The sequence below is a fragment of the Rhynchophorus ferrugineus genome, unplaced genomic scaffold, assembly GCF_030347505.1.
Source record: "Rhynchophorus ferrugineus isolate W39M unplaced genomic scaffold, kcgeb_rfMv2 rfM9, whole genome shotgun sequence".
In the NCBI taxonomy this organism is placed as follows: Eukaryota; Metazoa; Arthropoda; class Insecta; order Coleoptera; family Curculionidae; genus Rhynchophorus; species Rhynchophorus ferrugineus.
This window is the reverse complement of record NW_027472588.1, coordinates 34317090-34331359: the sequence shown is the minus strand read 5'-3', so window position 1 is coordinate 34331359 and position 14270 is coordinate 34317090. Positions and strand designations below refer to the sequence as shown.

Below are 14270 nucleotides of genomic sequence, written 5' to 3'. Positions count from 1 at the left end.
TGTAGGTCCAGTCCATATAAACTCCTAGTAGGTAAAAGGAGACTTGAACTGAAAGACTGAAAAACGTATGAACAGATAACAGCTAAGAAAAATTGTTCTTACTTAAGTACATACATAATTGTATTAGAGGCAATTCTAAAGGATTTTAAAAATTTTCTGTACGTTTTAATGCCTCATTTCAGGCATCTTTAATAAATGAATTTCTTAATAAAGCACTAACCGAATACTGCAGATCATACATATAGTATATTTATAGTTTTTTAGTAATGCGTCATGGATATTTGTGACGTCGAAAAATTGCAATGTTGTCGCATCAACTCTGAGTTTTAGTTCAGTTTGGCTTTGACATACAAGAAAATTTTAATCTAAATAAAATAATTGAACAAAAATGTTATGAAATATAATTTATTTTAATATTATAGTACATCTAATACATATATTATCGAAGGACTTAAAACTACAATTAAGAACATAGGTATAATAGTTTGTAGGTTAGATTTATTTTGTTTTCATTGAACTCTTTTCCATACCATCCATGAGCTAGAGTTTCTAGGCGCGCTTTTTTATGTAGTGGTATCTGCCTGGAGGCCATTAATCCACCTAATTAACAATTGTATGTCTGAAAAACCTTTTTTTACTTTCATTCGAGAGCATATTTACCTTTTTACGTTTAGTACTCGTTCCCTTCGATAGTGTGTTTACTTGTCAAGTCATCTTCGTATCACTGTATATTATATTTCTTCTGCTGCTATCTCTGAACACCATTCTTCATAAATCGCTGAATTCTCTCTAATGCATTTATCAAATCTACAAAATAGTTAGTATTCATTCTCTCTTCATACGTTCTAACCTAACGCTCATGTTTAATTTTGAACAATTACAATCAAATATGTGCACACAAATCTTTCACGCCCTACAATACCATTTTCTACAGTTATATTCAATTAATTATGTGCATACCTAATTTTTTCCACTCTCATCACTCTGTATCAGTAATTTCCAGCATTACACAGCATTATCACATATCCCGAAAGTTTCCTTCAGTCACTTTCACTTTCCAACTCACAGTCCTATTCAATCACTAAACTGTTAATGTCTAATCTGTCTAAAATATGTTCACAATTTCACCATTTATCAATCACTTCCTCTGTATGTCTTATCGAGTTCATTCAAACCAAAGGTGTTATGGTTAGCAATACTTTCTTCCACATATCCAAACAGTTTTTGACCGAATATCCTTCTCAACCAGCAATATATCTGCAATTAATAATTAATAAATATAATGACCAATAAAACCTAATCGAATGCTATTGTAACTTTTACCTTTTTTCACCAAGATTTTTTTTACATTTACATTTTTTTGCCTTTACATTTTTTGTTAGTGTCTTGCCAAGGGTGCTACAATGAACCATTTTGAAATATTCAAGTACAAATAGTTTATCTTCCTTGGTCTTATTTTATGCCTTTAAAATTTGAATTGTTTTCAAGATAATGTCCGGAAGTTCTGTTTATAACCTGTAGTAACTAATATTTTGAATAATTTAGTGTACATCTGACAACCGAACGGCGACCAACTGTCAGACGGATGTAAAATTCTTGAAAGCAATAGTGATAAGAGATTTTAACTCTTACCTATAAATTATTGCGGCTATATGTAGTAGTATGTAACTGTAGTGTTTAGATATACTATAATGTTAAAATAAATTATATTTGATAACATTTTTGTTCAATTATTTTATTTAAATTAGAATTGTGTTTTATGTTAAAGCCAACCTGTGCATCAAGAGTTAAAATGAATGCTGTCAACAACTATAAAATAGCTTCATAGAATTTTTAATTCTTATTTGTCGGTAAGTTGTTAGTTACTACGTGAGACATAAGACGACGTAGAAAGCAGTAGATAAATGGAACAATGCAAATTAAGGATGAGCTATCCGCTAGGGTGAGACCGAAGAGTGCAATAAATAAGCAAGGAACGATGTAATTTTATTTGAAACATTTAGGTAAATAAATTATCAGCCTGGTTATCAGCCATACTTATTTCTATGAATCATCATCAACAGATCTTTAGCCTTATAGTCAGTAAACCCTATGTATAGTTGGAAAAATATTTTGTAGCAACACTGGTTTATTTTGTAGCAACAATACCATATAGAATAAATATAGTATATCATAGAATGTATCTCTTGGTATCAATTAAAACATATTAGGTAAAAAAACAAGTTTCTAACATCATTTAACTTTTCTTCGAATGACCTCATCAGAGTTAATGTTCTCAAAACATTTGTTATTTCCAAGTAATATAAATAATCCTTTTTTTCAGTTTCTAATTCTTAGAACTATTGGAATCAAAAACCAGAACCTGTAATTAAAATTTTTCATATTTTACAATATTTAATAATAGATTTAATCCTATATGAGAGAACGTACTTAAAAAAAAGTTTTATTTACGTTATAAACCACATTGTAGTTCATATTAACAACATAGTGTATATGCACTCAGCAGATACTTATTAGGAATTAAAAAAGCATTGATAATAGAAAGATCCATAAAAGTTTTGATGTTTTTCAATATGTTCAAAATAACTGCCGCGCACAAACGACAAATGATAACTATTCACTTCTTTCATAGTCTAAAACAGTGCGGCCAAGATAAATATCATCAAAATAAGAATTAACAAAGATAACAGTCACACTTTACCAAATCTGACAGGAAAACCTGTCGTTTCTGTAAGTAACTCTGTTTTTCTGTAAATATTATTTTAATAAAACATGATTCCCTTTCTTAATTCTTTACTAAATACAAAATCATACATATAGCAATACATATATTTATATTGTTCAGCAATAAACAAAAAATTCTCTAAAACTAAACTATTATAAAAGATTCAATCTTCAAAAACCATAATTCCGTCACTACAGAACTTCTACCATAAATGTATCTCTACACTATTGATAAATTCATTTGCTTCAATCGTATTAGTTGAATTTACCAAATTCAACCAACTCAGCAATAATATACAATTCCATTCACCGCTTTCCCCTAAGGTGAAACTTCCACAGGCTTGGACGATCGATCTTTTTCTTTCCTATAACTATTGAACTTCTTTTGCAAACCAATCTTATTCAGTCTGATGCAAGGGGTTCAAAACCTAATATATTAAAATGATATTATTTATACGTTATAAAACTCCTATTTACTAATGAATTTTATTGGATATGTTTGGAAAGTGTATGTAATAATAGGCAGAAACTTTTGATTTATATAACAAATTATTGACTAAAGATACATTATATAAGTTACTTATTTTTATTTGATTCATACTAAATGAGTTTGTGAAGTTCATGGATAACTCGACAAAAAATCGGAAAGTTTGATGGCTGTTTATAATATGTATGTTTTAGATTAAACATCTATAAGAATTATTATGTTGGAAGTTTATAACTAGTAATATATATAAACTATCTTAATTCTAATGATGTTTATAATAAATGACGCAACTTAAGTATTATAATGAATAATCATTTTCTGGAATAAACATATTTTTCTCAGTTCTTTTTAAATCACATCTTTTTAAATTTATTTTCTCTATAATATTATACTATTTTATTAAGTATTCTTATAAAATCAAATAATCCATTAAGACCTTTTAACCTAATATCATATTTCATTTATTTAGATATAAACAAAATATACCTTTTAACAACTGAAAATATATAATTTCATTATAGAAAATCTTTTGTTTACTAATTCTACCTCTTGATGTTTTATTGATAAAATATTATTCATGGCTAATTGTATGCTTTCTGCCCTTAATACAGCAACAGTTTTCCACTTACTGTTATTGAGTTATTATGTTAGGTGCCTGGGTTCGCTAATCATGGAACATTCAAGGTTATATGTACGACACTCAATATTTTTGTTGTTTGATTTTATAAAATTTGCTGTCGAGTCCCACCAAACAATTTTAGAAACTTATAGTGATGTAGCTGCATAATTTGGTTTTAGTTTCAACGATTTCATAATGATTTTTATCCGAATTACAAAAAACTGCATGTCAAAACCTCGCTCAAACTCTCAAATAACTTTCAGATAGTTTAATAGTTGACTCATCTGTTTCGAAACATTTACATAGGATGGTAAAGATGCAAAAAGAGCATCAGAAACGTCTTCGCTTTGGTTATGGACGATTATTTCTTTAATAATAAAATTTGTGAATCATTTGAGCTATATTAGTTCCAGGAAATAATGTACAATAATGATTAATAGATGTTTATTTATTATTAACTAAAATAATAAAATTAATTCAGTTTTAAGACCCAGTCGACTGAGTTAGATCAGTGGTCAAAGCGATAGGACGGTCCTCCTCCTGTTGCGATAGTCGCGGGCTTGAATCCTGCTGGGACATGGCGATAAATTTATGTCTGTCGTTATTTATAATTGCAATTGTGCAAAAGGCAAGAGTGTAAAATCTGATAAGGAAAATGATCCCAGTCATGTCAGTAACTAGGCTGGACAAGACCGGATGTCTGGGATGGTCTCCAAGTTGGTCACTCAACAGTCGGTTAGTCGGTAAAAAAACATTGTAGAACGACATTCTGTTATTTCCCATTCATTTAAGACTGATTCAGAACTCACGTTAAGTAGTAGGTCCAGTCCAGATATACCCTGATTGGAAAAAAGGAGACTTTAAAATATAATAAAAAAAGACACCTTAAATAAAGTGTATATTACAATACTTTAAGCAAGTAAAATATTAAAATATACTAAAACAGATACTCTTACAGTAGTATTGCAAGGCACAGATATTATGGGAAACAACAGAATGTCGTTCTACAATGTTTATTGTTTTGAGATCTGATTTTGATGTTGGGAATTATTTCCAATACTTAATAATATTCATTATTCCTAAACATCCATTAATTAAATTAAATAAACGGGCATTAATGAATTCGTACTAAAAAAACGCTAAATATAAATAATATTTAACGCGATCTTCATTATCTGTAAAATATCATTGAACAAACAATTATAAATTTCGAAATTTACCTTGTAACAATATTTACAAATCTGACAAAGATAAAAGCGAAGCAGCGAACATTCAATCTCCGACAAACACCTCAATAAAATTAATTACAAAGACGGTACTGTTAGCTCTTTATGGGTTTTATTCTTATTGACCTTAATCAATTAATTTTCGATTCATCGAGTGTTTCATTGGACCTTTAAAAACGGTATCTCTGCGCCACGTTCCTTTTACTGTTGATATGGAGCGGAGCGTACATGTTGCTTTTTTAAAATGCTAAATCAGTTCGCTACACGGTGATACTTTGTCCGAAAAATTTGTGTACATGCATTCGTTTTGTTATCGAGGTCGCAGCCACCTAACTGGGTTATATTTTTATCGTGTTGGTTACTAGGACTGCATAATTTTAGTTATAAAAAAGGAATAAAAGTAAAAAAAATATTTTTAACAAAAAAATTGAACCGACTTCAAAAAATAAATAGGGAACTCACTAAAATGTAAAAAATAATCAAACTTAGATTTTTAACACAAAAAAAAACATTTTAAAATAATATATGTACATAATAATCGTTGCACTAACTAAATAACAATAAACAGAAACCTTATTTAACATATCTACTACACATATTTTCTATTCTACTATATAAACACAATTTAGCTTGTGCCGAGCCCAAACAATACAAAAATAATATAATTTTCTGACTTATACGCAAAATTAAATCACGAACAATACAAATCTGTCTAATTTGTTGCCCAACTTCGAAGTTATCAGTTAGGTAGTAATTAAAGTAATATTGTATATAGATAAATAGGTTTAGGTAGGTATTAAGCTAAGTTATGTGTATATAGTAGAATATAAAAACGTGTAGTAGATAGGTTAAAAAAATTTTTTGTTTATTTTTATTTAATTATAACAACGATCATTATGTACATATTTTATTTTAAAACTTCTTTTTTGTATTAAAAATCTAAGTTTGAATATTTTTTACTTTTTAGTGAGTTCCTTATTTATTTTTTGACGTCGGTTCAATTCTTTTCTTAAAAATATGTTTATAAGAAAAACATTGGTCTTCTACTTTGGCTTAATAAGGCAAGTTTTTAAATTTATTGTTTTTATTTCTTATAAATTCTTAGTAATCACATTTGTTACTTAAAAAATGTTTTTAGCTCCAAATTTCTATTGGTGAAGAATTAAACTTAGGTTACCATATAGTCTCTTAAACTGGATAAAAAATGTATTAAAATAAGAATTTTCAGCACTATTCCAACCAAATCGAAAAATTGCGAATATTTTTCGTTACTGAAACTGCATCATTTCATTAATTTACAGTATAGTTGAAGGAACAATACTCGTTCTAATAGTACAATATAAATTGTTAGTCGATGATTAGCACAGATTTGCAGACGTTGTTAAACATCGTTTTCAATGTCATCACGACTGTAATAATCGTGCATTGTGTCTTTAATTTAATCGTTCACGAATTACTTTGTTGTTCCACATCGTCATGCAGCACTTCATTATCAATTTCCATGGCATATTAGTTATACAGTTACAGTAGTTGTTATTATTGATAGTAAGTATATTAGATGTTGGAATTAATACGTAATGATTTCTGTTTTTTAATAAAATAATAAATTTACTTAAAATGTAATTGAAAAATCGCATTATTAAAGTATTCTCTATTGCTATTACAGTTATCTTTCCAAAATCTACCGCCTAGTTAACCATTTAATAATTAACCATTTGTTTAATCTTAATAAGAACTCCTATTTTGACAGGGCATGTGTAATTTATCAAAAAAAGTTGTGGTTGTACGGAGACAGATGTGTAAAATACTGCGAATAGTGCAGGACATCCCGTTTAAATGTTTCCAAATATTTTGATCGGTTTGGGCGTGAGGATCAGTATTGTGGTGTAGCGAGAAGTGCCTCAGCTTAAAGAATAAAAATCATTTTTCACCGGGACAACAGACGAACACAAGGGTACGTGGGCAATTGAATTATTTGAAATTATCCTGATTTAGTACCCTCAGAATGCCATCTAATTTCAAACTTGAGGATATTTTTTTTACTAAATTGAAAGATTCTCATTTTGGAGTAAGAAATAATGACGATGTAGAAATGCTGGACTACGTATATTGAAGCAAAAGAAGATTATGTAGAAAAATAAAATAGCTTTCTTAACTAAAAATCACATTCTTTCATTGTCAGGCTTAAGCGTAAAGCTATTATAATATATTGATCATTAAACACTGCTAAAGTATTTGACTTTATTCTTCTTCGAGTAGTTTCTCCATTTCATCATCACAGGACTTTGGCAGTTGTCTGAGTGATTCCTTACTTTGCAAATCATAATCGCCACTTTTCTGTCCTGAGGGATCGAGTTCCTCTCCAACAGATAAAACAACCCAATCACCAAAACTATCCCTTGGCAAACGCTACGAATTATTTCCAATAGCTAATACTAAATATTTGACTGTCAACAGTAAACACAAAACATTCCACTAATTTGCAGACTACTACCTACCGTTAAACTCATCATAGTAATTATTATTTAATTATTATTATTATTATAACTAGTTTTAATTAAATATACCCCAAATAAATATTGCAAATTGCATCAAACACATGATATTATTATTCCCGTGATACTTCCAAATGTAAACTAAATTGAGATATTTGCATTCGATAAATTTTCGAGGCCATATCGACCAAAGTGGGTTAATTTTTAATGGACTTTTATTACTACGAATGCATAGTATCAGCTTATAATAAAAGAAATAACAGTCATCAGATTTTTTTATTTAATGGTTGGATATAAATTACCTGTGGCGCTTTTTATTTAAAATAGCCAGCTTAGACTGTGATTAATTTAGACTTTGGAATGAACTGTTTGTTACCCTGCTTTTAATTTTATGTTTTACAAATACTTTTGTTGTTCAATTCATGATGTGTCATAGTTTTCATATTATCTTTAACATTGTATGCCACCATAACAGTGATATTATTTATGTCTAATGCTTGTAAATATCTAATTCTGAATAAAATACTAATCGAGTTAAATTAGTTCATGTTGTTTCATCATTATTATATAGTGACTTGTTATTTTGTTTGGTATTTATTCTTAGCTAACATAATACAATTCTTTTTATATTATTCAAGCTTTCATCCCACTCATTTTAATCACATAAAATATGAAATTTAATAGTTAGAATAAATTTAATTAATCATTACAATTATTTGTTTCAATATACTACATCAATCATTGTTTTTTAAGCAATTATAAATAAAAAAGGCTATAATAATACCTAAGAAGAAATGATGTTTTTCCTAGAACTGATGACCTGTTTGGAATACTAACAAAATATAACTGTAACTGATAATGACTTAACAGTCTAGAGAATCTACTTGAGATTGTGAGAACATAGATAGATGGCACTGTGCAAGTATAAAGTATTTTCAACTAAAATAATATGATAACAAAGAACTAAATTAAACATTATTTAATAATAATACTTATACGCAAAAAAATAACTTGTTAGTGATTGAAAAAAATCGGTCACAATAAAATATGATGATTAGATAATTTAATAAAACGAGAATACATAAAAAGGCAAGGAAAATAGTAAAAGCCTCCTAAAAGACTTGGTTGTTAATTCTGTTTGGTTAACTCGTAATTTAATATTTTCAGAGCTGAGAAAATATTTTATTGTTTTATATTATGGAACTGTGCAAAATTTAATATTATCCAGAAATCACTTAGGTTTGCTTACAGTAGTTCCACTTACACTCCAGATCAGAGACTTCAAGAGTTTTTATTCATCAACTATCAAATTATGTTTGATTTACATATCCTTATTTTAAAGGTAACCCTATTGATCTATTGATATCAATAAAAAACTTGATATACTAATTTTGTATTGCAAGAATTTTAATTCTAAGCTTTATAGGAATACAAGAGAACAGAATAAAACTGAATTCTGATCATTAATCCAATGTAATATCTTTAAGGGGACATATATTACAATAAAAAGGACTACTAGAATCATATTTACTAACAAAACTACTGATAAGGAAATGGTCAACCTGATGGACCATGAGAACTATTGAAAAGAGAAAAAGAAAAGAAAATCCAGAAAGTTTTAGCAACATAAGAGTCCATCAGATAAAACAATATTTAACAATAAGAATCAAAAACTTAGACGTAAAATCTAAAAGCCCGCAGAAGAATTAATGAACTTCTATCACCAAAAACCTTTGAAAAACAACCAAAAAGATCAAGAGGCCTCTGAACATCTATGTAATAATGGACAATGAGCAAAAAACCAGACACACTAAGTGAAAATTAGAGGTCTTTGCTGATCATCTAATTAGAATATATATCCTTAATCAATGAGAGATATATCAGATCATAATTAACAGTGATAATGTTACAAAAACGTACGTTACAAAAAACTCAAGTATCTCGAGACTTTTTACTCAATAAGGCCAATAATAAAACATAAAAACATTCAATGATTAACTAAGCTCATGGATCAAAATACTCAATTGAATATTCCTTGAAGAATAAACAACTATATTCTGCAGATTGCCTGGACGTAGCACAAGATTTCGACAAAGTTCGAAGGCTTGATATTCAAACTAAAGAAAATACTTACAAAGTAATGTGTAGATCTTACATCTGATATATTCTATCTAAACTATGTTTCCAACAGAGAAATAAATAAGAGGTTGGACATTCTAATTTAAAAGAAATACGAGATACCTGCCTTAACGTAGCGTCTATCTGCTCTAAAATAGTGAGTGATACACCTAAACTGCAATAGCACTATTCGATGATCAGACAGCGCTTGTACTAGTAGAAAATAACTAAATAGCATTTATTACCAAGAGCTTTCAGGCAGCTAGCGTTAAACTGGACTGGGCCAAACAACTAAATGACCTTCAAACTATTCCGCCAATTTTAATGGATTCAGAAAAAAATATTCAATGATTAATTAAGCTCATAGATCACAAATACTCAATTGAATATTCCTTGAAGGATAAACAACTATATTCTGCAGATTGCCTGGACGTAGCACAATATTTCGACAAAGTTCGAAGGCTTGATATTCAAACTAAAGAAAATACTTACAAAGTAATATGTAGACCTTATATTTGATATATTCTATCTAAACTATATATTCAACAGATAAATAAATAAAGGTTGGACATTCTGATTTTAAAGAAATACGAGATACCTGCCTTAACGTAGCGTCTATCTACTCTAAAATAGTGAGTGATACACCTAAACTGCAATATCACTATTCGATGGTCAGACAGCGCTTGTACTAGTAGAAAATAACTAAATAGCATTTATTACCAAGAGCTTTCAGGCAGCTAGCGTTAATCTGGACTGGGCCAAACAACTAAATGACCTTCAAACTATTCCGCCAATTTTAATGGATTCAGAAAAAAATATTCAATGATTAATTAAGCTCATAGATCACAAATACTCAATTGAATATTCCTTGAAGGATAAACAACTATATTCTGCAGATTGCCTGGACGTAGCACAATATTTCGACAAAGTTCGAAGGCTTGATATTCAAACTAAAGAAAATACTTACAAAGTAATATGTAGACCTTATATTTGATATATTCTATCTAAACTATATATTCAACAGATAAATAAATAAAGGTTGGACATTCTGATTTTAAAGAAATACGAGATACCTGCCTTAACGTAGCGTCTATCTACTCTAAAATAGTGAGTGATACACCTAAACTGCAATATCACTATTCGATGGTCAGACAGCGCTTGTACTAGTAGAAAATAACTAAATAGCATTTATCACCAAGAGCTTTCAGGAAACTAGCGTTAAAATGGACTGGGCCAAACAACTAAACGACCTTCAAACTATTCTGCCCATTTTAAACTCGAATGGAACGATACTACTTGAAAGTAGTGCCAAATACTTAGGTGTGATACTAGATGCCATGAAATAATTTTAACAAAAGAAATTAACCGACTTCAAAAAATAAATAAGGAACTCACAAAAAGTTTTAAAATAAAATATGTACATAATACTTGTTCTAATAATTAAATAAAAATAAACAAAAACCTTATTTAACCTATCTACTACACGTATTTTATATTCTACTATATACACACAATTTAGACTAATACCTACCTAAACCTATTTATGTATATATCACAAAATCATATTATTATTTTTGTATTGTTTGGGTTTGGAATTAAATCTAAGTATGATTATTTTTCACTTTTTAGTGATTTCCTTATTTAATTTTTAAATTCGGTTCAATTTTTTTGTTAAAAATATTTTATTTTTCTCTTTTTAGTGTTATATATTTACTTAATAAATTACGCAGTTATTTTATTAAGTAGCATCACGTTAGACAAAAAGCAAAACACATTAGAATCAAAATAAAACAACTATACTGGTTAGTCGGAAGATACTCTCAACTTGATCTAAAATCAAAGAGGTGATCTAGAATACAATTATAAAGCCAATTTGGACCTATGGGGTGCAAATATAGGGTTGCACTAAAAATTCAAATCAACTAGTCATACAACGCTGTCAAAACAAGGTTCTTCGATTGATTACCAATGCCTATCGCTAATGTAACCAACGAAGAACTGCACGATGACCTGGAAATCAAATGGATTTGCGAAGTTATCCAAGATTTCGCCTTGAAACACGAAAGAAGATTACTAAATCACACTAACGTGGAAGCAATACAACTGCTGAACAGCGCGCAGGATGTCAGGAAGTTGAAGCGAACAAAACCATACGAACTTATATAAAGTGTATACATTTAGTGTAAACTATAGCTATAAGTTAATAATTAATAAATAATTATGATTTTATAATTGACGAATACATACTGATGTATTTTCTCGCACTCGACTTGCTTGTTAATTAATCCAAGTACATAGGAAAAGTAATAATAAATTAATTGTAAATTAAGATTGTACTAAGCGTATCTAATAAAGATGTTATAAAAAAAAAAATTAAATATAACAATGGATAGCTCAAGTAAAAGTGCAGCCCATATCAGGAAAAATAGGAATAAAGAAACAATGATCGAAAATATCCTTATTTTCAATCATTGCTTCAGGCCCCGGGAATCGAACCTGCGATCTCCGCGTGTGAACTTAACGTTCTCACCGTGACACAATAAAAACAGTTCCGTGCAATATTTCTACGACTTCTCATATAATATGGTTACGGCTTAAAAAGCAAACTGAATGGCTTTTACACAGAACTACTACCGATCTTTCATCACATCAATTCAGAAATAACATTATGCACAAATATCTGATTATTTTCGATAAAAAATCTGTGAAAACATTGTACGTGCCTTTGAAATTTGAGGTTTCCCCCGATTTTCTCCCTTCCCCCCATCAGATCCAGACTTGGTTCCAATTGGACCACCTCAGAAGTGACTCAATAATTGACGGAGAAATCAGCGAACATATATTAAAAAAATATATGCAGCTGAACATAGAACTCTTTTTTGAAGTCGATTAAAAATTAAAAGGAGGTAACGGAAGTTAAGAAAATCCAAAATATTAATACATAATACCTAAGAACAAAATACTACAACTGCACAGTAATATAAGGAATATGTCAGAATAAAAGTATTGAATATCACAGCGAAAACACCTAAATGTATCTATAATAATGAAAATAACAAAGAAGATACCAAAAGGCTCATGGAGAAACACGATGCCAAGATATACCACAATGAAAACCCAAACAATATCCTGAAAATAATTGCTAAATGGACAACACATCGTACATTACAGTGTAACAGTGCATAAATGAAAACAGCTTTAATTGTAGCTGAACGCTGAATAAACTATAATGAATGGAAAGTATTTTAAATTTGTTAAAAAATAAATTAATTTGAATTTAGAGAAAAGTTATTTCGATATGTTCTTTCTTCTCCTAACTTAACAGTGATAATTCACTTCAAGACCATGACAATAACTTAATAAATTTAATAAAACAAAAGAAGATGTCACAATACAGGGCAAAAATGAATTTTAGCATGAATTATGTTTTCTAATGAAAATAATCGAAAATTCATTCCCATTCCTAGTAGTACATAAGGAGATTGATGATAGTTTTCATATTACTAAATTAAAACAAAAATAATCAATACGGATTATATCAAATTAAAACCTGTTCTAATTGACAGCATTCCTATAAACACCCACCTAATATCAACGAAATAGAAAAAGTAACGAAACCATATGTGACACCATCTGTTACATTCGACGTTTGCCAAAGTACGTTTACGTCAACGAGCACTCAAAACACCCCACTGGTCCATTCATCGATTAAATCGCGTGCGTGAACGTCAAAATATCGGGATCGTGTTATTGTTTTGTCGGACGGTCTCGGTCGCAGCCTTCTTTGTTTCCGTGGTGGTACTCGACGCGGCTTCCAACGCGTACTGACCGGCTGGCGTCAAGTCGACCGCGGCGTTTCGGTTCTTTTCAATTGTGTTCTGGTAGCTAGAAACACAGGAGGACGATGTACGAGCGGCACAGAGTTGAACTAGCCGTAAAAGCTCGATGAATATTTATGGCACGCCCTATTCGAGAGCTTATCGAAATGGCACGGTTTGAATTAATTGATTTAGCCATATTAGGAGAGTGTTATGATTCCTTAAACACCTATTTTAAAGTTATGGCATTCCCCAATACATAAGGTATATAAGTTGAACTGGATATTGTAGCGAACTTCTCCACATCACTTCTGTCAATTGTACTGATTAACCCTTCAAGTATCATCCTCTGCAGCTTTCGAGAAACGCTTTATCATCATATTAAACATATTAAATAAAATTGACAATCTGATAATGATCTTTGTAAAAATATATAATTTATAAATATAAGTATTATATATAGCAACTCTTGTAAATAAACTATCCAAGAAAACCAATTCTTTTAAACAAACTCTTTTTAATAAAATGCATCTTACGTTAGATATGCTTAGTATAAACTTAATTTACAAATTAATATATTACTACTGTTCTTTTGCACTAGCATAAATACACAATCTTCTGATTTTCTACGTGCTTTCCAGCAGCTGTATTACTTCCACGTTGATTTAGCAATCTTATTTCATGCTTTGAGTCGTTCAATTACTTCATATATCCATTTAATTTTCAGGTCATCGCGCAGCTCTTCATTAGTTACGTAGCGTTAAGCACTGAGTAGTGGAACAT

The 14270-nt window shown here is 29.7% G+C and overlaps 1 protein-coding gene across 3 annotated transcripts in view; it reads right to left on the bottom strand.

The window, feature by feature from the left end:
* LOC143202797 (uncharacterized) overlaps positions 1-13499 on the bottom strand; it is a 222886-nt gene extending 209387 nt beyond the window's left edge. For all 3 annotated transcript variants that reach the window (XM_076414599.1, XM_076414600.1, XM_076414601.1), the window contains exon 1: positions 13255-13499. The gene's annotated coding sequence lies outside the window, so the exon portion shown is untranslated. The remainder of the gene's footprint in view (positions 1-13254) is intronic.
* Positions 13500-14270: the final 771 nt, after the last annotated feature.